Genomic DNA, 26,420 nt, shown 5'->3' with positions numbered 1-26,420 from the left:
AAATTCCTTTATTAAATTCATTTATTTTAGTTACATCAGGAATTGCAGTTACTGTTAACTAATAATTTAAAACTTTCTAAATTATATTTATTTTTAACATATATTATATTAGAAACATATTTTATAATTATTCAATTAATTGAATATGCAAATTCATATTTTTGTTTCAATGATAGAGTTTATGGATCAATTTTCTATATAGCAACAGGATTTCATGGACTTCATGTATTAATTGGAGTAATCTTCCTTTCTATATCAATTTTACGAATATCAAAAATTCATTTTTCAAATATACATAATATAAATTATGCCAATCACTTTGAATTCGAATATATATATATATTTATTTTAAAAACGATAAGTGATCTTCAATCTAATCAATATCTCGTCCTGAATCTTTTTTTTTTCTTTTTTCAAAATTCCATCCAATTTCAACGCCAAATTAACGTTATATGAACGAGTTTGGCTCTGAAATCAAGTTTAACAATAATTGAATCATCCATCGAGCCCGGCTATCACCGGTTCCAAGTACAACTTGTACCCTTAGGTGATTCCAGTTTATAAGTTTAGCGGCACATAAATTCAATTGGCCAGAACTTTACGATTGATCGATGTGTGGATAGCGTACAGTGTACAGTGACTCGAAACGAAACTAGCATTGCAAAAAAAAAAGAGAGAGAGAGAAAAGAAGAACCAACTTCCAGATATTAAAAAACTGTTCAACGAAGAAATTTCTTTCCGCTCCAACCCCTTTCCTCGATAAATTTTCATCGATCAAATCGGTTTCAGGCCTCTGATATCCCTTCCGCTTTTGAATTTCCACCATTCGATCAGATTCGTCCACAGAAGCGAATGATTCCGATTGTTTCGTTGCGAGTCTGGGTTTATATGATAGTTCTGTTTCGTCGTTTGTTACAGGGATTGGGGAACGTTAATTATTTCTTCCTTCTATTTTTCGCAATTTCGAACTGCTAGGATGATCGAAGAATTAAGTAAATCTGAAACAAGAGAAACTTTATGAAATTCGAGTTGAGGAAAGAGATGGAAGTTTGTAACAAGATTTTGGTTAAAACAAAAATTATGTAATTGCTCTTCTTATATACTTGATATTGGATAATCGATATTATTTCTATCTTACTGCTTGCATATATCTCATTACACTGTGTTCCATTTAACTCAAACGTTTACATTATTACATTAGATAAACGAACAGAAAAATAATTCCCTCTCCCCTGCAAATAAAATATATTTATCCACCGTAGAGAATAACTGTAATCATTATGCTGATATCACATTGGCTCTTGCTTTGAAACTCGGTGGCACAGGAGGATGAAAAGCATTGCAACTTCCTGCGCAAAAAAGGGAGGGGGAGGAAAGGGTCGTTTGTGCGACGGTCTGCGGGTTTATCCAATGATTGGAAACTCGGCGTCAGAAAAGCCGGAAAATTTGATTCTTCCTTTCGCGAGGGGCACAACACGTGACAGTTTTCCTGATCAAAGAACAGAACCGAATGGTTGGGTGACCGGCCGTGATACAACGCTCGATAGTAAACAATATTGTGATGGAGCGAAAAGACTTCAATTTTTGATCGTTTCGCGAAACGTCGAAACGAAAGGAGAATGAGAGAGCGAGCGAAAAGAAAAAGGAAAGGGAGGAGGAGAAGGATATCCACCTTGTCGCTCGCTGACTCTTCCTTCCCTCTCTTCAGATCTGATGCATCCGACGCTCGTTCCAATCCACGAAGGAAAGGAAATTATTATCCAGGGGGTTGATAATGAAAATTACGCAGAGGATGGCCGGTATAACGGGAATTCGTTCCCTCTTTGCGAGCATCGCCCTTTCCTTTCAACGAAGCGAAGCTTCGAAACCTCCATTTCGAGATATCGCTCCCGAGAACATCCGTCACACCGCAAGAATCCTATTCCGTCTGATTGGGGTTACGTGTCGAGCTAATGCCTGGGTAGGATGATTGATTGACGGTAACGGAGATGATGAAAATATGCGTTTAGAATATTTGAACATTTGGGGGGAGTGGTGATCGAGCGAATTTTTATACATTTGATATATTTTATTTATTATCGTTCTTTCGATATAAAGTTCCATTATTACGATTCAAGTATTTTTTTTTAGGCGGGTTTCGGGCGATGAAATAAAAATTAAAATAAAATCCGTGATCGCATAACGCGATATGTTATAGTAATGACAAAACGAAAATAATGAAAAAATTTTACCGTGATACCGATAAAACGAAAATAATTAAAACATTTATGGCGAATAAGCAACGAGTGTCCACGTATATTTTCAACGTCAATGCAAATTTCAGATAGGAATATTTCCAGTAATATTTATTTGCATAATTCGTAAATATTTTTCAATCACTTTGAAAGAACGCGCGTTTATTATCACCGGCAAAATTTATTCCCTTTATTTTCCTTCGCGTCGTATTTTTTAATCAAATCCCGTGAATTATTTTTAATAACATTTTGGTAATATTCGCTTGCGCATTTTCCTCCATGTAAAATTTGAAAAACAATTTACCGATACTTAATCGGATTTGTTTCACCAAAGTGAAACATGGTAATGAAATAAAGAAAAATGGCACCGTTTACCGCGTCACTGTTGCGATGCGCATTTTTTTTCTTTTTTTTTTTCCCCCTCTTTCTCGTTCAAACATTCGAGCGAATGCCGAATCGGAGCAAAATTAAAAATATCGTTGAGAAAGAAAGACCGGCAACGTGTTGGAATTTTATCGAAATTAAAATGCAATCTGATAAACTGCGTATTTATTAAATGAAATATAAAATCGTTGCCGAGATTTTAATAAACTTGTGGCGACATATTGTGAAATAAACTTAATACGTAAGTAAAGTATTTAATTTATATTACGGCGATTGGCTGAAATTGATCAGCATTGGAATATAATTATTTAATATCGTAACAGCAGCGCAATTTGTTCGAGAACGAGATGCTCATATACGTACGTGGAATAAATATTTATTCATTTAATTATAAACAATTGCGCCGTCGAATTGGCGAGGATCTTAATAACATATTTATAACTTTAAAATTAAAAAAGACGGAAAAAGATTGTCCTGTTTACTTTAACCGTGACTAATACATCTTACAAACAGAGAAAGAGATTAAAATCGTGCTTAAGCATCGTAATTAAGCATCTCATAATTTCTAATTTCTTTCATACCTCTCAAGATCTTAAGGATCGTTCGTTTTGACCGAACGGTTTAATTAAACGAAGCAGTTAAATTTTCAATTGAATCAGAATCGATCGCAGGAATGGTTGAAAAATAACCCAACGAATCGTATTTCCCTTCTTATTTCCATTTTCTTACATACCTCTTCTCGAGAGGAGCAAAGATAAAGGGAAGAAAAGGATAAGACATTTTGTTCCAGATTTCCTAATGGACTCATCAGTAACGCCTATCCAACAGGCCGCAATATATATCCCCACGAAATAACAGGATTACTAAAATCTTGAATGACCCCAAGTGCCTTTGCCATACGATAAAAAGAAGATTCATGAAGGCAATAAAGTGCTCTAATACCACGTAGAATTCATCGATTCCCATTCGATCACCAAACTTAAACCACATCGAGCATAGTTAGTTCTTGGATAAACGACCACTTGGGAATAGAGCGTGTTGTTGTGATACTTGGAAATCCATCTTAAACTAGATTTACTAGATTAACGAACAATATCAATCGATACCTCCTTCGTTTCATCTATTTCGCCAAACATTTAACAAACATATTTGAAATATCCCGAATATTAACTCCCCGTCGAACATTTTATCTAATTAGAATCGTTCCAACTTGAGAAAAAGGAAAGAATCCTCGGAATATCGAACCAACGTTTAATTATCCCACGATAGTGTAATCGGTGCAAAGCGGATCCCGGTTCATTAACCGGAAGACGGGTTACGCGTGGACGTGATGGGCTTATCGGTGTTCGAATCCTCGTGTCTCTGTGTGCCGCCACTGTGGACGCGCACCGATTTGCGGGATTTTCCAAATTGGCTCGGGATTTGGCCGGCGAAACACCCGCTTCCCTCCACATCCGCTCCAAGACATTGGAGAGGGACTTCGCGAGGCGTGGCAACTTCTGGATGGTCACAAAGGAGAAGGGAGCTGTCGTTGGCTGAGCCCGGCACAATACCCCATCGCCGTGTACCATAATTAAACCGATAGAGTCGGTTTGGCTGATCGAGCGTGTGATTGGATGCCGATGCATTCGCGTATACCCGGCGATGCCCGGCAAGACGTGGAATTAGCGGCTAAGACTCGGCTACTATCCCTGTCATTCGGGATTTGGTGGATTAATTTGGAAGGTAATGGGTTTCTGCTACCCTCTGCTTCGATGCCGCTTGATTCCTCATTTCGTGTCGATTTTTTCGACTTTTTTGTCTTGGAAGAAGACTTTTGAACTGAGTTAAAGTTTCAAGTTTGCTTCGTATAATGGGAAATGTTCGTGAGAGTTCAAGCTGATCTCGATCGTACATTTAAGTGTATTAATATTTTATCATTTTAGAAATCTAACAAACAATTGTGATCTATTTATAATAATTAAACTCTCTTAATTAATTTCTCGTATAATTCTTTCATTTTCCTTTCCACCACTTTTGTCTACCGATTTCTCTAATTAGCCTCTCGACCGAATTTCGTACGTGGTTTCCATGTCTCGAAGAAGAAGAAGTTGTTGCCATTCCACACGATCCGTTCGTTCTTCGGTGTCTTTCGTGACGATGTACGAGCGAAGAGGGAACAAGTCGCGGGCTCACGACACGAGGAAACCAGATTGCACATTGCTCCAACAAGTTCGCGTTAATTGACACGTGGAACAGTGGGTGGGGAGGTGAGGATGGTAGAAATTGTCTTACATTTCCCTTCGTCCATAATTTCGTCTCCCGTCCTCCCGAAAGGGGACGAAATCGCGATGAGACCGGAAGGGGTGAACTAATCTTCCTCTAACTTTCGTTATAATCCACCGAAACTTTTTCTTTCCGTGAGAGAATTCATAAATGCTTGGGATGGCTGGGAGGAGGGTTCCAAAGGGGGCTTTGGAACTGGGCTAAGTGAAAAATTCGATTCGCAAAGAAGATAGCGACCTTTAATTCCATTTCCATCCCCCTCGATCCTGACGTTGGTCCCTTGCTCCGATTTTTCGAACGTGGCTCGCATTATACTCTTCGTCCCTTTGAACGAGAAAGATTTTCTAGCCTTTGATGAGAATCTAAAGTGGAGAAGATACGAACAAATTATAAATTTCTACCGATTTTTCGTGTATAATAATGATTTACTTAGAACGAAAGGCTTGGGATAAGTTTAAAGAGACAATTGTGAGACTTTAGTATGAGGATTCCTCGTAATAAGATTCTTATAAGCAATATTTCCCCAGGAATGAACTTATTTGTCGCATGAACAGTTTAAAACTCGTCGATCGAATTCTATTAAATTTAGGAAAACTTTAAATCGCTGTAACTCCGAAGATAATGACTCTTTATCGACGGATGAAAGATCGTTAGAAGCGCGGATCCTTGCTCTTTAAAACCCTCTTTGATTTATTCCGATATGATTTCCGGTTCCCGAGATATCGTCGTGTAAAGCGAAGGGTAATTTTTGATCGTTTACCATCTCCATCCTTCTCGCTTACTCGGACCTCTCGCTCCTACCTCGACTCACTGACCTATCCCAAACTCCAGACGAGTGGCAGACGCGATTCCTGGAAGCGCGTACCACTTCCAGGAAAAAATGTAGGTCACTGGAGCAGCTCATTCATAAACCTCTCCACTGTTTTAACCGCTATTGACACTTTGAATCCTCGTATCTCGGTAACCGATCGAGATATCGAGATAATTCGAAAAGTGGCTTCAATGGCGTGGTTTCCTTGTCGTGTATTTTATCTGAAAAATTGAATTATATATATATTATTTATTGTATAATGAATATAAAATAATGAAATATAATAATAATAAGAGGAAGATATTGTACGTGTATCAACGATCAAAATGTCATTTGGCTAATATGATTGATAACAGCGATATTTAATTTTTATTAATTTATCCTCAACGAATGTTACAACAAATTATATTAATGATTATTTGCATCGATGATTAAATCAATTATAATATTAGATATTTCTGTTAATTATCGTTTGTAATCGAATATTATTTTTACAATTTAATAAATATCTCTTCCGTTATATCATATTCCGATGCAAGTAATCAATATTAAAGATTTCTAAATTTAAATAATTTATACCAAGAGATCTTTTATTGAATATTTGAAAAAGAAGTATTAATTTATATAAATCCTGAAACAAATTTTATTTCTATAAAGGGCTTCTTGCATACCAGAAAAAGTCGAAAGACACTGATTAAACATGTGTAACGTAATTTTCTTTCACGTTATATTTTTTTCAACAAAAATGTGATTCTATATTTATGGGACGAAACGAAAGTTTTATGATACGGGTAAATTTCTGACAATCCGCGAAATTGACATTTGGCTCTACTACGGTGTTACTTTTTCAAATTTTTTTGATATTCTAAATCACAGATGTAGCCGAGATCCGTATCACTCGATTTTCGATGCTTCCACGTGATATATGGCCGACATTTTTTTTTTTTTTTTTTTTGAGTAACACTCCTCGTCAAAGTAGAGATCGTGCGAAAAAAATTCATGTCCTCTTAACTTATCACACTGTGCCATTTTTTTTTTGTTCTGTGATTAATATCGTGCAGTGTTACTTGGTTAAAAAAAATAAAAACATTTACTTAATATAATGCAAATATTCCATTAAACAATATTAATTTTTGCAAATATGCGCACGGAGAAACAGATTTTAAATAATAAATTCGAATGAATACAACAAAATTAAATTTCCTAACTGTTGCATCGTTAGTGTGCTTTCACTGCAAAAATGAAATCCAATGGAAACGTTGTTAAATTGATTTATCGATATTATTCGTTGATAAAAAACAATTTTCGTTAAATGCCATGACATAACTAAGTATGTTAAATAGGGTGATGTTTAATTTCATTCTCATATTGAATTTGGCAACAATGAACAATCGAAGTGTTGAATGTTTTACGAATATTTTTATCGATAAAATATATTTGTACTTACCTGTACATTGTTGATTGAAATTTTGATAAAGTATCGGTAATTTTTTATTTCAGGTAAGTCTTCATGGAACATGTTGAATCGACGAGCAGTTTTCTAAATCTGTGAGTAAAGTTAGACTTTATTAATTGAATACTGAACTAGTTGTGTCCAATCTACAAAGTAATTATTAGAATTAACATTTTTTGAAATTTTTAAGTAATTATAAGAATCTAGAATTTTTCATTTTAATATTTAAGTACAATTTCCAAAATACCTGGATAATTCTATACTAATGTAATAATTGTAGGGATCGTTAAACACAATAATGGAACGAGCGAAAACAATTTTCCGATGGTAAAAGCGATCCCCGAATCTTATAAACATGTTAATTGCGCGAAACTTCCCTTAATACTTGCTCGTGTACACGAGGGCTCGTTTTGGATATTGCATGGGTGAAACTGGATTTCGAAGTTGCTTCGTTTATGACCGAATTATTATTCGTACGAAGCCTGTACGTATCGTTGATCTTTTCTTTATCGTGTTCAGAAAGGATAATATTCGAAGAATTTTAATTCTAACCAGAGAATGTAGAGGAAAAGGGATTTAATAATTTAAATTTTTCCTAACGTGAATTCGAATATCAATCTAACTTGTTTTGAATTAAGAATCTCGATATGTTCAAATATGAACATAATTTTGTCTGATAATTTTAAATATTAAAATTTTTGCTTGCAATATTTTTTTATCAGAGAAGGTCTAAAAAAGTGGTACTTCGTTTAACATATTACGAAATATTATCATATTTCTCTGTACAAGTACAAATTATAAATAATTAAAGAGAGCATGAAAATTAACCGATGTACGGAATAAAATAATATTTCTTGCAGGATACAATGGAAATTATAAATAGTTAAAAAAGAAGAAAAAAAATGTTAATCGACAATTTTAAAGCCGGAAATCTATACTGCATTTAATTCCTTACTCTTTTATTCCAATTTCGTATTTGACCACAAAACAAATATTCAACGATCTGTGTTCAATGATCGCGATATTTCCAGATAACGAAACTCATAAAATGACAAACGTCTAAATTCCCGATAACCTTCTGGCCCAATGGAAAAACATTTTCCGACTCATGTAGCATGTAAAAGACGGTTGTTGTTTGTTACGGAGCTGTCAGAGATGAGAAATCGGTTTCCCCGATCATATTTCGAGCGGAACGAATGTGACAGTAAAATACCTTTCCACTGCATCGTTGTTTTTCAGCTTTTAATCTTGAAAACGATACGTATCAAAATGGAAGGAAAAACATTGGATAGTAAAAAAAAAAAATATATATACTCAGGATTTAATCAGCGAGTGAATGTAATCGAAACGCAACGTCGAGGGGGAAGTTTTCGTCGAATAATTATTATTCACGAAATTCTTGAATTGATACTACGTGTTATACGAATCAACGAATTGTTTTCTTATTCCAGTGTTAGGATTTTAATGAAAATGAAACGTTGAATTTATTACCCGAAAATTGATATTCGATTTCATTAATTAATTTAAACGCGATATTGTTTATTTTACAAAAAGAAATCGTTTTAAGTAATTTGAAACAGTTAAAATTTATGTTTTCTGGAATTATACAATTTGAGGGAGGAATCGAAACAAACGCAAAGATTAGCTTTCCTAAATTTTTCTAAACACTTGTTTTCCAATTTTAAAAAGAAGATTTTCATCTACTTCTCCAAAATATAATATAAATAAACCAAGTGTTCGAAACAAGTTTATCCCGCGTCGAACCAATAATTAAATCATTCCCAATGCGAATCCCTATAAATATCGAGCCCTGTACGTCCATTGAATACTCGAATTACAATTCCCTTGTCACGAAAATAAATACAAATAAATATTCCCTTGATCTCCGGTTGTTGCACACGCGATTATCCATTGATAAATTAATATTCAACCACGATTCATCAGCGTTCGTTGGTTTAAACGGTTCAATGTGTTCTCTTAACACGGTTCCATCGCGTAATTAGTGCGCCTTGATGAATCGATGTAACCGATTGAGGAAGATTTAACGTCTCGTGGATTGGGTTTATAGAATAAAGGCTTCATAGATCGACAATTCGGTAAATAAGCAAGCGAACGGATTGAGTAAACGTTGTCTCGGCGATGAAGTTAACGTCACTCGGCTTCGCTTCTCGAAACAGGTGTGAATGGGTGTTGTTGAGTCTGGAAATACTGGTCGGTTCGAAGAAGAGGATTTAATTCTTCGAGAGATTGCGCTTCGATCGATTTGAACGTGGAAAATGAAGATTTTCGCTTGTCAAACGAAATTGATCGTTTCGAGGTTGATATGTTTGAAGGTTTAATTATTTGTAAAGAATATCGAACTTGACGGGTACATCGTGTTGCGAAGAATATTTAAAGAATTCGTTTAACCAACTCCCTTTTGCACGGGATAAAATGGGATCATAAAATTTATCAAAGAGATTTATTTGCCCTTTTCTACAAATTTACAACGTCTTTAAAGTTGGAGGGTAAAGGGGCCGATCGATATTGGAATAATTTGCATTAAACGAGTTTGCTTCCTTAAGCAAGTAGCGTAAAACTCTGCTGTTTAAAAGAGACGAATTAAAATTCCATTCTCAGCCCAAGTTCTAAATCTCTTACGCGGACAGTTTCCTCTTCTTGGAACGTGTTACTCTCCTTTTTCTTTTTCTTTAAAAATAGAGAAACCCAATATCCAATTATAAATATTCCAACAGGATTTAAAAAGTACAATTTCCGAAAATAACCTTTTCAAGATCGTAATCTTAGAATCTTTCTTCGCAAAACATCTCTCGTCCATAATCTCGTTTCTGTCGCTCGAACGATCTCATCAAATACGATTTAATTTCCAGAAATAAAATCCTTAACTCCCTTTCAACATCCCTATCTTGAAAATTTCTGTCTACGATCTCTCAGCCACGATTCAATTTCCAAAAATTAAATCGCGTCTTTTTCAAAATCATAAATCGATCCTCGTTTTATTATCAACGTTTCTGTTATATTTCTGTCACTCGAATGATCTCTCGACTTAATTTAATTTCCAAAATCACCTCGATCATTATCAACGCTCCTTTGCTTACACTTGCGCTCCGATACTTTCACGATCGCTGGAAAAAATGACTATATTTGTCACTGGAACGATCTCTGCGTTATTCTCAATCGGCAAAAATGTGACGCGTAAACGTCGCGCAGGGATTAATCCGCGAGATGGAAATTTCGAAACGAGTTCCAATTCTCCGCGCTCCCCGGCCGAAAAATCATTACCGAGCTTTATCATCGCGCGATGATCGATGAAATTAGCGGCACGGCCGAAATTCGTTTTACACGGGGCGATGATGCGTAATGGGGTATATGGCGCTCGACGTGCGCCGTTTTACACCGTTTCAAAATATTATAATTCCGGGGGCGACACGGCGGGGCGAGATTCGATTAAAATCTCGATATGTTTTAACGGGTGCTCGTCGATATGGCGTAATGGATTTGACTTTGGGGGCAAAATGTTTGGGAAACCGTTTGTTATTCCAAAGATGTGCCTTCGAATTTTACACCTACGGATTTAACCAGGCGTGTGTGCAAAGTAACGAGATTTTTTGGCATCCAGAGAGAGTAATTATTTAAAATGTAAAGTCTTTTTACTTCTATCTCTATTGGATCCAAAAAATTGGCAGCTTTTATACGTATGAAATAAATCGTCTTTCGTTTTAATTATTTAACAGATAAATACGAGTATTTTTATTTTGAATATTCCAAGATTTTTAAAATTTCAAAAAGCAAACATAACGATCAAAGTGTACTATCAAAATCGAAAAGTTTCGAGTTATCCGAGAAAAATTCAAATTGCACCAACAATTTAAAGCATTGTTCGATTCGTTCGAGTATAATGACAAAGATTAAACGGCTCGCAAGCAATCGCAATCGAGCAATTTCATCGTTCTATACTGTCGTTAATCAAAACTTAATACCTCGGTCGGGTAATTAATCTCGAGAAAACCGAAACTCATCGAAAGCTCGATAACAGGGCGGGACTAATCGAAACGTCATGCGGCGGATTCGAAACATTTGGACCGTGGATGAAGCCGTGGAGAAATAACAACAGGGTGAAAATAAAAAAAAGAGTGTCCATACGCACGCATACTACAAATTTTTAACATTCCTCTCGGAGGTAATTAGCGATGAAAGGGAAATTCGTTGAAAAATTGTTTAAAAAAAAAAGAAAAGAGGGGAAAATATAGATTTGTTTCGAATAATGAATAGAAATGGGTTCAATTTTCGATATAATTATAAATTGTGAGAATTATAGTTGATATAAGTTGCTCATTTGGTTGTAACTAGTATTTGTTAGTAGAAGCAAAGTTTATCGTAATTGTTCGTTTTTAGTTCCTCGATGATAGATACGAATCTTTTATTTTCACTTATATTATATCGTTGTGACAAAAATAAAATAATTGCTGAGTTTTTTCTATTTTCCAAAGTACCTTCCATTCGTTACACGACATTTTGTTTAAAAAAATGTATAATAGAATCGTAAGAATAATAACAAATGAAAGAATTAATCATTTTGAATAATACAATTTACGTATAATTTATTTCATTATTTATAACACAAATACGCAGGCAGTAAATCGATTGTTAAGATCGATTGCACGATCAAACGGTGTCTCTGTTACACACAATCGAATTAACAATATGGCCGATCAATCAATGGCCATCAGAGAGAAATACTTAATTTCCTTAAAAGCTTCGTTCCATATTCGATATGCACGGTCTCTCGAATAAAGAAAGATATTTACGTAACAAATGTCGCCATATTTGTACTTCATACCTCTCGGCGAATTTCACTCGAAATCCTGAACGAAAGACAGCGCCAATTTACGAAGGAATTATTTGTCCTTCGCCTCTTGCAATTCCTCTCTCCGGTTCCACGATAATATTTCTTGGAACAGAAGGGTGATTTTGTCGAAGTGACGAAGTCGTAAGATTCGTTTGATTAATTTTACGAACTTGATAATACGATTAATTAAAAAGAAACCTATTTGTAGACATTTCAATTTAATTATTTCAGAGAATTTTTAAAAAATTCGAGAGGATTATGAAAAATTTAAATTTATATTTTGAAAATACATTGGAAATGGACAAAAATTCAGCCTTCAAATTTCTAATCTCAATTTATGGCATCATTAAACTCTTAACTTCCCCATCGTAGAGGGTGTTTTATTTGTACCGAAGGAGCAAGTTCACCGATAAAGGCACACATTTACATCGAATTTCTGAATTTTGCACGTGTTCTGCGCAAACGTTGCTGCATAGTGAATACAAGTATGCAATTCAAAGGATATTATACACATCCTTTCATTCAAGAAACCAATCCACAATTCCATAGTCCATAATATTTGAATTCTGATATTGTGCTGTTTTACAATACCAGCAGGAAAGTGGGAACTCTTAATTAGAGTTTATTAAATTTTGGTCAATAAGACGTTCAATCAACAATTAAACAGAATTTAACTATAATTATAAGACTCAGATACGAGAAAATTAGTCTAAACGTTATCGAATTTCGATTTCAACCGACATTTAACCGACACGATTGTGATAATTAATTCGTGATAAAATGAAAATATATCGCGAATTTCAAACCGACGATTTATTTAAAATGATTAACGAGAACTTCTTCTACAACGAATAAAATCTAAAAATACTTTTCAATTCAATTTGAACGAAACATCAAAGTACAAAAACATCTCTAAAATCCCAATTTTACCCACGAAACTTAACCAACCCCAATAACATCTCCATTCCTGAACGAGCACAATCACGAAAGACAAATCAGATCAACGAAAGATATACCCAAGCGTATACTCGCAATCCCTCACGCGTAATCTCAAGAAACCACCCCAACTGTTCCTCGCGAGATTGGCCAAGACGTCGCGAGAGGAGGGGGCGACAAACACCGCACACTTATTCATTGTCGCTCTCCCCCACGTGTGCGCGACACTCCACCCCTCCTCGACGCGTGTGCCAAAAGTGCATCGACCCGAACTGCATCCCCAATATTCCCCATTTCCTTCGCGCTAATATTTCCCCGCCGAAATATCGTCGTCGAAAAATACTACTCGAAATCCTCGTGGCAGGAATCAGCTTCTTGCCAATTGCCGTTAGAGATGCGTGGAATAACGAGAGGGCCATCACGGTGCGTTTGGCAGTTTCCAGCCGACAGAATTCGAGGAAATGGTTTTCTTTTTGGGGGAGAGAAGAGGGTCTGACGTGAGCTCGAGGGGTGGTTGTTCAGGCTTTGGAGATTTGGAAGATGATGCGTGGTGTTGTTAGGGGGTTGTTACTCGAAAGAAGGAAATGTTGAAACAACGGTGGAATAATAAAGGTGGATGGTAAGATTTTTAGAAAATTTTATTCGAATGATCGATATCGAACGCGTTATGAGCATAACTGTAAACACATTCAGAAATAAACGCACGTTGCGCGCTTCTCGAATTGTACAATATACATAAATTTGCATGCGCACATGTTCCCACGTTACAAAGATTAATAATACGGTTCAGGCAACGCAGTTACATAATTTTATAGACAAACTTCGGTTGTAAATCTTCAAAAGCGCCAACGTTTCACCGGTTCCTAAGCGAGATCTCCTAACGCAACGTGTAATCTCTCGTTTATTACACAAATATGATATAAAGTTGAAAAAGGAGGATCTAAAGAAACGTTGTCTCTATAAGTTTGAATGCAAAGTTGAAAAAGAAAGGAAGAACGAAAGGAAGAGAGAAAATAAGATTAGAAAAGAAAAATATCCCTCGTGCCTCTTAAAACAACTGAATAAAATTTCCCATTTTACCATATGAATGCGAAATGGAAATAAAAGAAATAAAATTCTTTGGAAAGCAAACTCTCCGTTCGCCCTTCTTTTTCCAATAAAATAAATAAAAATTAAAAACAAAGAGGGAATGTTCTTCATTTGTAAACGAACATAATCCTTCAAAGTCTAGCACCTAAATAAGAGAAAATTCGAAAAGCAAAATCTCTTAGAATTCCTACTATCTTTCTATGCGCGCTAACTTAGCCACTGCTAAAAGGCGCGACAATTTTCCTTTTCTTTTTCAAGGAATAAAAATAAAAAACCAGGAAAGGAAAAAGTGCGACTTTCGCATTACGAGGCATTGAAACTGTGCTCGGCCCAATTAGGAAGAGAAACAAGGCAATTAAATAACGAAACAAATACGAGGTTTCTCGCGACAAGCGAGTTGGTCGAGCAAACACGGCCGCGGATCAGGATTTCCGTGGGAGATTTCTCTGCGTTGCAAGAAACGTCGCGAGCGAGAGCCCGTGAACGAGAAAGCGAAGAAGGAATATTTGCTCTCGTCCCCGTGGTCCGTCGAGCACGCGCCATAAAACCGCTGTGGCTCGAGACAGCGGTCGGTCGAGGTTGCGGTGCAATTGTCTTTGCTCGACTATTTTTCGACTGTGACGTGGTTTCGGGATTCCTTTCGTGGAGGAGGAGGGGGAAGAAACGAAAGTGAAACGTTACTTTCGCCGTTTCCACGGGCAAGAAATCCTGGGAATCTTGAGGCAGAGGTATGCGTGGCTTAATAAATAATGGAGCTTTGCTCACGGTCGAGCATGGATTTTCTTTCCCTTTTCCTTCGTGATAAAGGTGAACTCGGATTGGATTAGATTAGATTCCCTCTTAAATTTTATCCGTTGGATTAATTTACATTTTGTGCAATGATATAGTAACTATATATATATATATTTAGTTAAACAAATTGTAGAGATTTCGTAATTGTTAAATTTAAATGATTAAATTTATTAAGATTGATAAGATTAGAATTTGTGATTTGTATAATTTAATTATGGTGGAAATGAATTTAATCTTAACTTTATTTAAATGTAAATGCATTTTGCGAATATCTGGAAAAATATAATGTTTTATAATATTTTATCATACGTCTAGTGGTACAAGGATTATTAAAGTTATGTGGTATGTATAATCTTCGTTGCATACATCATGTAGTAGAAGATAAGGATTAAATTCTCTTTCAATTAACCAGTACAAGGGAAATAAAATTTACAAATAGATCTAGCCATTCTAAAATTAATCGTGAATATTTTATTATTATTTCGAAAAAGTAAATCTCCTTTTCTGCTGTTATAATTCATTTAATTGCAAATTTTACTCAATTTTTTCTCAAAATTTGAATTATAAACTTTTGCCAAAGAAAGATGAAATCAAATCAAATTGTTGACCTAAAAGCATGATTTATTATAAGTAAAATACTTTTAGAATCTTACCTAATTACTATAATAAAGAGAATAATTTAAGAATAAGATAGTGATATAAAAAATGATTTTTATTGTAAAATTTCCTTCTTCCTTTTTGTCTTTTAATTCCAATGATAGTGTATTTTGTAAAGAACTCTTGCATTAAAAAAAAATAATAATAACGATTCATTCAAAAAAATAAATAAATAGACGAACAAAACAGCCACGCCTGAAAAAAAAAATTCCTCGCCCTTTCAAACCAAAATCCGCACATTCTCTCCAACTGCACTCTCCCTCTTCTACGTCCCCTCATATTTCTACGCTATTCTTCACGCTACTGCAATATCAATTTCATTATTAAATTTAATTTCCACCTATGCTGCGATAAGGAAACACGTTTGCTCACGTTTGTCAACGAGCGAAGAGAGATAGCGTTAGAATGTTCGGTCAGAACATTCGAACAGGGTTAACGTATATTCCGATAACGGATGTTCTAACCTGATGCAACGATCAACACCCATAATCGAAACACGATTTACTGATTCGCGAGACAGAAGAGCGTCCGCGTGAAAGCGGAGGACAAGTTCTCGCGCGCCATTTTTTACGAGACAATAAAAAATAAAGTCTGTTAAACGGGGCATAATTTCGCTTAATCCTGTTTGCAGTGGGACAAAAAAAAGAGAGAGAGAAGCCGAGTTATACGGGGAAACGATCTCGAAAGTATTCGGTCGCACGAATTGTTTGTTTTGTATTTTTCCTTTTTTTTTTATCCTCCTCCAACCATTCTCTTTTTCCTTTTTTTTTTTTTTTTTTGTTAATTTAAATTCGTCATGATACGTGGTATGGAATAAAAATCTCTTATATAAATCGTAAAAATTGCAGGGCGAACGCGCGTTTTGAATTTTATCGATGAAGCGAGATTAAAAAAGGGAGGAGTAGATGGAGGGAGGGGAGGAAGGGAGACGAAAATGGGGAATAAATGTGGCGAGAATGGGAATATTAACGGGAAATCTAATTAATGGTGAATAAATCAACGTGGATGTTGAAGTTTCGAGGCTGAACGGAATTCTTTCAATGGAATTTCATTCTTGGTGACACGTTTCACGTTTTCTTCGCTCTCTCTTTCTCTTTCTCTCTCTCTCTCCGCTAATTATCGGGTGAGTGACGGGCCCCGGACAGGAGGCGACGTTTCATTTGCGACAAATCGCGACATAATTAGAGAAATTTAATATAACGCGCTGTTAATGAGCTGTTCCAATTTAAACGATTGTTTTTTGATTCGGCAAGACTTATAAAAATCGTGTTGATACATGTCGATGCACGGAAGCTGGTAAACTGATCGAACAACCGACTTTTAACGGCGGTGATAAAGCGCATTTTGGCAACTCAGCGAAAACATTGAACACAATAGATAGATTTTCAAGCGATTAGAATGAAAAAAAAGAAAGATTCTTCTCTTATTGTGCATTTTTCTTCGCGAATGATCGGTTTTACATTAGAAAAGTAAAAATTTATTTTTACGAAACCTGTGAGCACTATGGATTAAAATATATTAGATTTATAGGATTATAATAGCAAATAATATTAAAAAAATAAAAGTGTTGGTATTTTTTCGTTCTTGCGAAATACTTATAAAATGTTTAGTTTTTCCAATCAACTAGATGTAAGTAAAATGATGAAAAAATGATTCCTGAAAAAATTTGGCGAAGGTAAGTATATACAGGTGAGTATAAAAGGTAAGTAAAAAAAGAAAAAAAATTACCTCAAATTCCAATAAAATTTCAAATACGATTTCCATAAATACAATCCTCTAATATATGGTCGAAAATTAAGACAAATAATTCTACCATGAAATTCTCGGGCAAATTTCATCTATTCTTGAATTATGTTCTCCAGATACAAAATAGAATTTTTGGCCAAATGTTCCATGTTTCGTACGAAATTCGATGCCAATTCCAAGAATTTTAAGGATTCCGAGAATTTGACGTTATTTCTCGGAAGAATTTTTCGATCGACCTCCTATCATATCATGTTCTCCTAATACAAAGTCGAATTTTTGGACAAAAATTTTATTTATTTGAGCTATTTGGAAAATTCCTGGAATTTTAGAGATTCTAAGAATTTGACCTCATTTCCAAGAACTGCCAAAATTCTCAGAAAAAATTTCTCGAATGTGAAATTCTCTTCTAATAGTTTATGTTTTTCTAATATAAAATCGAATTTTTAAGAAACAAGAATTTTTGCCGAATTTTGAGTCTAATGTTTGGAAAATATGTTAATTGGAAGTTGTACATATTTTTTCGAGAATTCCAACGCAGATATTTTTTATCTGATTGTCATAATTATTAAAAAATAATTATTATGTAATATATTATACTGTTCTTTTATACTTATTTTATACTTACCTTTTGTAGTTACTTTGTGTCATAATCTTTTAAATAGGCAGTATTTTTAGCCAATTAATTATTTTTTTAACAGTTTATTTAATTCTAAAGGATTAAGGAATGCAAGGGATTATGGATTATGTAACATTATTATGTTTATATTATATTAAAAAAATATATAGTTTTAGATAAAAGTTGTATTGATTTCAAGGTACGAATAATCCGATGTCATTAATTTTTGTACAAATGGGAGTTAATTTTATTTTTTTTTTATGTGAACCATATGTTTTTTAATGCATTATTAAATGAAACTCTTTATTCTTTGTAAGAAAGTTTTCATTCATTTATAGCAAAAATTAGTTTAAAAGATATTTAATTAATTTAATTATTATCTAAACTATAATAGACTATAATTATTTGTTACATAAACTTTAATATTTTTCTACAAAGAATTTGAAATGCAACTACTGAATTATTAAAAAACGATGATTCCATTTAAAAAATCGACATTGATTTTCGTAAATCCTACACGAGTCAATATATGAAAAAACTAATATCGGAATATGCTTCTCTCGAAACCATTTAACTTTGATATAAAAAATTGATTAATATTATTAAAAACAAATAAGATATATATAACAAAAATAATTCAAAAAATGGTTAAAAATGTTCAAAAAATGGCAGCTTTCGTTACAAAAGATTAATATACGAGAAATAAATATCAAAATTTATGTAAATTGTGAGAAAAAAAATATTTTAAAACTCTGCAAAACATGTCAGCTTTTTAAAAAATGATAAAATTTCTATCCATCGTGATTTATGTACACAAAATTTTATATAAAATGACTTTTTTCGTTATGCAATATAAAAACACTTCTGCGACTGAAACGTAAGAATCTTCCTTCTTTTCTCTTTTTTCTAAACAAAAACGAATATATTTCACGAATATTAATGAGGAAAAATTTAGAATTTTACGATTGAAAAACAAAAATAGGAAAATAACTATCTGATGCAAGGTACAAACGAGAATGAAACGCGAGATACAACGCAGTGAACCGTTAAAATTCACACCACTTAACCTCGATTCCAAATAACCAGGGAACTTTTCGATACCTATCCACAATATTTTCCATTTACAACGCCTCCACGGGGCCATTTTCGGCCGAATTCCTCTAAAAAAAATCAAGGTTTCTGGGTCGATCGTTAAGCTAGCAGGAATTAATTAACCCCTCTATATCTTTCGAGCTTGATTCAATCGAAACGAGAAAAGAAATCGTTCGAACAAATGTTCGTGCATCGTGCTAGATTTTCTTCTAAACGAATCGTTATACATGCTTTCGTAACAATATTGTATGCATAGAATTTTATATCCTCAATAACAGAATCGTATCATTAGAAACGTGAAATTAGAAGATAATATTTTGAAAATAATTGCAAAAAGTATGTCCAATTTTAAAAAAAAATGTTTGCAAACTCTTAAATGAACTATTTATTGAACAAATAATATTAATCTCCTCCTTATTTCCAAAACGAACAACTTTATATGAATAACTACTTCCTGACAAACGTAAGAAAAAGAAAAACAAAAAAAATTATTTCACGATAACCACTTCCAGGAATGGCAAAAGAATTCATTTTAAATACAGAAAGATATTCGCAAAAGAATCCGACCCATAAATTTTCAAACTCCATCTTCCATTTCACCCCCATCACTGTCCGTCCCAAATATGTATACAACTTCTCGATTCGTGATCAAGATTAACTCGAATTCCACGCGATTCAACACACACACACACACACACACGTTCTCGTCGTGCCTCGTCGTTTCTCGGTCTCCTCTTCTCGATATGGGACCCAATGAAATCGCGACGACGACGACGACGACGACACTCGGACGAAAATACCCAATGGAAACGAATCTGCGAGAAAAACGGAATGTCAATGAGGGAGGAGGAAGAAGGGGGATGGTGTATCGAAAGCAATCTAGATTGGCGCGCGTGCACAAAGCGCGGGACAATGCAACAAGGAAACTGCAAGGCGCGATCGAAAGCTCGAGAAGGGGAAGATGAGAGGGGAGAGGAGAGAAAGAATCGACAGAAAATGAGACAAAGGATTCCAAGTATCCACCTGCGTGATAATCCGTCTGGCGCAGAAAAATTTTCGAGAATACCTGGATTCCTGGATCGATATCTGATGTCTCCATGTTTATCCAATGTGCAATGGAGTGCGAAGTCCATTGTCTTTGGATAATGTTGAGAATAATTGATTAAGCGATTAGCAAGAGTATGCGAGGGAAGATGAGATGGAAACGAAGAATAATAAAATTGAATTTGAATGCTGATTGTTTACGTTGATTATGAAGTATTTTATATTTTACATGTATATATAAGGTATTTTATTTCTTAACGAGACTCTGACATCGTTTTTTTTATTATGAATTTACGAGAAATATTGGAACAGAAACGAAGAAGTCAGGTAATATTAAATCTTCTTATTAATTCTTTCATAAATATTCGATATTCTTATTTGAAACGTTGTCTGAAATATTATCTAATATCAATGCAATTGGCAATTTAATATCACGATATTTGATATTACAACGCCAACTTCTCGTAGGATCGATAAAATTAAGTGAAATTTCGATTGCTAAGCTGAAATGAAGTTTATTAGGGGTAAATCACGCTTCTCGTCCCGGTATAGTTGGAATTACAAAAGAAATTACGAATTAAGGTGAAAGGATGTAGCGGGGAGGGGTAAGAGTTTCATTTTACCGGGTGAAATGTAATTGTAGAAGGATAAGTAATTTCGCGAGGTAGAGGAAATCTTTCTGTAGGAACAACTGCTTCGGATGAAGTCATTTGGTGGATTAAATGCTTCGTTCTTTTTAATTTAATCACGCCTGAGATACAGGGGGAAAAAAAAAGAAGAGAAAAAAGAAAGAAAGAAAGAAAAAAATTCTCTACTCTTCCAAAGAACCGAAACGTTCATCCTATCGAACTTTTACAATTTGATCAGCAAATATAATCGGGGATAGTCGCAATATTCACGGATCGTTTAGTCCGTTTTAAGTTGAAATTAACCGCGAATTAATGAGAATCGCTTTGATTTCGTTTAAAACTGTAACTTAATGAAATCTCGAACAAGATAAGAATATCTGAAACTCGCAAAAGTTTCAAAGAACAATGGACTGCTAATTGTACCTTCACCACTTTATCCTTCGATTTCAATCACGATTCAACGTGATTTGAAACCTAAGTATGATAATAATGAGACACATAAGGATTCAAGAAGGAACAGTTAATCGATTTACAAAAATTATTCTAAAATTATTCAAACATTCATATGTGATATCATTCAAGACAACTTTCTTATTCAAATTTTATAATTTTCCTCTTATTTTTTTTTACCTTATAAAAACACGTACCAGATGTGCCAATTGTGAATGAGAAAAGAGATAAATTCTTTTTCTTTCCGTTTATACCACGACTGTATTTATTACTCTGAAACATTGATTAGTAATTATTTTCTAAAATTATATCAACATAATAATTAATTATAATTATATAATTTTCAGAGGGCTGATGTCACAACATTATAAATTAGATTTGACAGAAACTGATATACATATATTCGTGTATCGCAAGATACATTTCATACAAAATTCTTATCGAGAATCATTTTAATGACTTGAAAAGGCCTTCAAAGATTAAAAAGTTCAACTTGTAAACTCGATTCCAATTATATCGACATCCCCGTGTAACAGTACCCTCGATTTCTGAAAATGAAAATCAAGTTAATCAACAAAAACTTTCAACATACCTCCAAAAGAAGCCGCCCAAGAAATCTTCTTTCCAATGTTGTTGAAAGAATCCCCCTCCATTCATCCCCTTGCATCAACGTTTTTCCTTCTTAGCGGCCCCTCTATTCTGATCCAACTTGGCGAATAGAAGATTAATTACCACGCGCCACAAAGGCATAATAATACGAAAGTAATTCCGAGTTGGTGTTTAGCAGGGCGGCATAAAGTGGTGGAAGTTGGCTTCCCTCTTAGTAATTCCCTTCTTCTTCCCGGTTTAATGGAGTTGTGGATGCGAAACGGGTAATTACTCGCTCTTACACGGTTAACCCCGTGCAGAGTGCACCGTTACTCGAAACAATTATTCCATACCGGCCATTCTTCAGCGATGATGAGCAACCCTCGTTCGACACCTTTTGGCGCAATTCGCTGCAACGTCTTCCGGCCTCGCGTTTGGCATTTGTCAGGTCCTACTTGGAAAAGGGTATCATATTTGCTCGATGAATTAGTCGAGGAACGATGGGATAATTTATGCGGGCGATAATCGATGGATCATTGAGATAAACGGATTGTTAAGTTGTATTGGTGTACGAGTTAAACATTAATTGACGAGTACTCGACGAAACGTGAAATGTAGAAGATGGAAAGACATTTAGAAGTACGATCGAATATCGTAAAGTACAGGTGTTGTAAAAAGGTAACCGCATGAAAAATAAACAGAGAAACTAAGCGATAAATTTAAGTAAAAATTTTCACGAGTTTCCTCGTTTCTGCGTCATAAATCGAGGCCCCCCTCTTTTTATTTATTTACGAAAATGTATAAAAAAAGGAAAGAAAATTTCAGAAAGAATTTCTCTCCAAAATACCAAATTTTACGTTCGATCCACGCGTAATTTCAAACTTCCTCCCGCTATAATAAATAATTTTATTCAAATTTTCCCGCGTGGAAATCGCTCTCGAAAGAAGATTCAATGATCTTCGCTCGCTCGGCTCGCGTTCACCAAGCAAAAAATTAAATTCTTTCTGCTGCAATATCATCCGAGTTCATTATTCTTCTTCCCAAGATCCCTTTTACGGTTTCAGAGCCGGTGTCGGACCACCGCTTTATGGCAATGGAGGAATAATATGTAGCAAAGAGAAGCATTTTTACAACACTTTCCTACTTATTTCATTCTTTCTTCCTTTTTCCCATTTTTTCCCTCCCCCTCTTTTTCTCTTCCTTTCCTTTTTCTACGATTTCGTTTCGTATCTTCAATTTTCCTTTTTACAGATAGAAAGTTCTCGTCGAAGCGGTGATGAATAATGCGGAAAGTTTATGGAGGATGGAAGTAGTTGGAAATTTTAATCGTCTTCGAGAGCGAGCCGCGCAATTTCTTTCTTTACAATTCGACGATTCAGAACAGCGATGCAGCTTTTTAGGATCTTCTTTCGTCGAAGGAAATTCCGAGATGCCCCGGGCTTCTCTCTGCATCCAAAGCTTCTTATATTTATCCCCGGCCTTCCCGTTATACCCGTGATAGTTCCCGATCCTCTATTCGGGGAAACAAGCTTCCGGATATCTTTGATCTTTCGTGACTTCCTTTCTAAAGATCGTTGCAGATTGTTAGTTTGTATAATGGCGAGTATACACGAACATCCACGAGTGAGTTTTCGAAATTTTAACTCGTTAATCGACACCGTGATTGCAACTATTTGTCATCTTCTTTTCTCTGTACGTGCAATTCGCGTTAAAATGTGTTTCTCCTTTTTGATATTCAAGAATTTTTAATCGAGCAATAACTTTTCTTATCAATTAATAAAAACAATTAATCCTACAACAATTTTCAATATTCTGCGCGATATTAATATATTTTGAACTGTTCAAAAAGTCGTGAATTCGCAGAATTTGTACAACATTCGAATCGATGGATATCATTGAAATGGTCGATTCTTTTCGCAACGTGATGAACGCTCTTCTTTCTGTCCCAAAATACTCGATTATTAAATATAATTATCACGAGAATATCGACGTTATTTATCGAAATCATAGAACTAATTAGGGAACGTAATTAACAATTAAAATTCGCCAACCTATATTACTTATCAGGCCATATTATTGCAGACGTTAATAAGCGAATTTATTCGCGGATAATCGATCGTTAACGTTTTATTGCGCGTGGAGATAATAGAAAGTTCGCTTAATGGAAGTACCGATATATGAAAGTGTCTTCAATCACATCCGGATAATCGAGATTTCCCGTACCGAATGCTGTTTCCGCTCGAATTTCTAACGCAATTGTCGAAACAATCGCTTCGATATATCCCGCAATGCGTTACATTTTGCAATAAAACGAGCCTCGAAATCTGAAATTGGAATATTAGAGATATTTCGAATATTTGAGCTTAATGGCAGAAAATTGCGATATATTGATTTAACCGAGTGGAATGGCGTTGTTTCTTCGATGCTCCATTTAAAACGATTTGAAATATCAAAAATATCCTTGAATTTTCCTTATGCATGGATCTATTTTACCAACATTTTTGTATCCCGTACATTGCTCGTATCAATGACACACGAAAACGATCTGAAATAAGAGGAACCACGATTAGAAAATAATTACTCGATTATTTCAATCATTCCGAACGTACAGTTTCAACTGTATTATTTAACGACACTTCAACCACACACATGCTTCAACTCTCAACTCTCAACTTTCAAAAAAAAAAAAAAAAAAGAAAAAACACAAAATCAAAGGGATCCGTTCAAATTAAATTCTCTGCACAACCAACGTCATTAATTATTCCAGCCAGCTTTTCCAGTCGAAGACTCCGGTCGAAACACGGCTGAGCATCCCATTAACGCGAAATTGACTCGTCAGTTAGACTTTTCGAACCGAATCCGATCGCAATTGTCCAACGTGTCGATCGGTGGCTTTACGAAATTCTGCAAATCCGGCTATATGGACGGTTTGCGATTCGGACGGAATTAGTCGCAGACGGTTTGGAAATGGTCCAATCGCGGTATGAACAGGGGGGGAGGGCACGTTCTCCGAGAAGTTGCGAACCTCCGCTTACTGAGGGATGGCTATCAAAAGTCTGAGGGAACGTCGTCGCTCGAGAAAATGCGAATCGCATTACCGGGATGGCGATCCTCTTGTCAGGAACCTTGCTTCTCCTCGCTTGCGTAAACCGTGATATCTGTTTCGATCGACTGATCCGATTCATTGGAATCCTCGCAACTCGAGTTATCGACAAATCGAGGGTTTTTCGACTGTATCGATGGAGAATAGGATATTCAGGATGGGGTACTTCAAAAGAGGAGACTTATTTGTTTTGCTCTATTGGGGGATAAGTAAAAAGATATTTGTAGTAGAAGAATGTATAATTTGGATGTAAATCAAGCCAAGTTACATAAGCTAATTGAAACGAGACATGATAAATGTTGAATGTATCAACTCGATCAAAATATTTGTACCATTTCTTCTTCCTGGAATCGATTTCGAAAGTATATCTACGAATATATTAAATCGAAAAAGATCTGTTACACATTGCGTTTTGATTACGAATTATCCAATATCGATTCGAAGAATTTAATGTGGCATAAATTGAATTTCGTAACAAAAGATTCGAGTGTCTCGAATGTCATAACGTTGATCTTCGTTCTGAAAACTCGAACTCGAAATTCGAATGGCGAATTAATAACGTCGCAAAGTGGCGCGAAACAAGAGAGGCGGGATTAATAATCGAGAGGTAAGATCAAAAGGGAAGTTTTTATTGAATCTGGTACTCGATTGGATTTAAAATCGATATCGGGGCTCGGGTTATAGTTTTATTAAATTTTTCAAAGCCCTTCATGTAACAATGATTGCGATCTTTAACAACATGGTCTTGTTATAAAAGGATTTTTATTTCATTTTCACTTTTCTTTTCGCGAAAAAGAAAATATATATACGTGCCATGTTCTTTTTTGCCTGGTTTTTAATAATCAAACATGCGGATAAAAATTCAATTGGATTGAAAAGGATCCCTTATGGAAGCGAGCCATGTGTATTTTCTATTTTAATTTCGTTCCAATTTGCCGTTACAATTGCATTTCGAAAATGAAAACAAAGAGAAACAAAGTTTTTATCGTTACAATGGAATTAATATTTTATTACTCAAAATTGAAAAGAATAATTGTTTCGAGATTCATTGATGTCAAATCAATCTATTCGAAATCACTCGCGTAAGCTAATTTTTCATCGATTAAAATTTAACGAATTACAAATAACCTAATATAAATTCCAGATTAATACAGAAAAAATATATTTATTATATAGTTTAAAATTCGAACGAAGAAAAGAAATATTCAATTATTGCAAAAACGAAGCTGAATATTAATTCAATACTAAATCGATCAATTTGGGATGAGAGGTGCACAAATTCTGACGAGTTTAAAAAATTACGATTAAAGTATCAACCAAATGATTTAACCAAATTACAAACGATCATGACTGTAAATAATTACAAAGGATTCTTTGCAAAGGTGAACGCATATTTGAATATGAATTTCATCGCTGGAGAAGCGAACTATCATGGAATGAGATATTCAGAAATGCTTATCCGCAAACGTGCACTTAGTTTAACATATGTTAATAGTCACTGGTGTTATGGGCACGCTTGCTCTGAATTCCAAATTATTGAGTAATCAGAGGATAATTATTGCATCAGCATAATTACGAAAGCGCGTCAAAATATTCGTAACTATATTGATATTTTTGAATGGTATTGACTGTTCACCTCATCTATTTGTTAATTTGTCAAAATTCATGGAACGTTATACTCA

The 26,420-nt window shown here is 34.8% G+C and overlaps 1 protein-coding gene across 12 annotated transcripts in view; it reads left to right on the top strand.

Moving 5' to 3' along the window:
* Window positions 1-26,420, top strand: part of LOC108002344 (hemicentin-2) — a 349,141-nt gene that overhangs the window by 165,796 nt on the left and 156,925 nt on the right. The window lies entirely within an intron of this gene.

The sequence above is a fragment of the Apis cerana genome, linkage group LG11 (genome assembly GCF_029169275.1).
Source record: "Apis cerana isolate GH-2021 linkage group LG11, AcerK_1.0, whole genome shotgun sequence".
Lineage (NCBI taxonomy): Eukaryota > Metazoa > Arthropoda > Insecta > Hymenoptera > Apidae > Apis > Apis cerana.
This window is presented reverse-complemented; position numbering and strand designations above follow the sequence as displayed.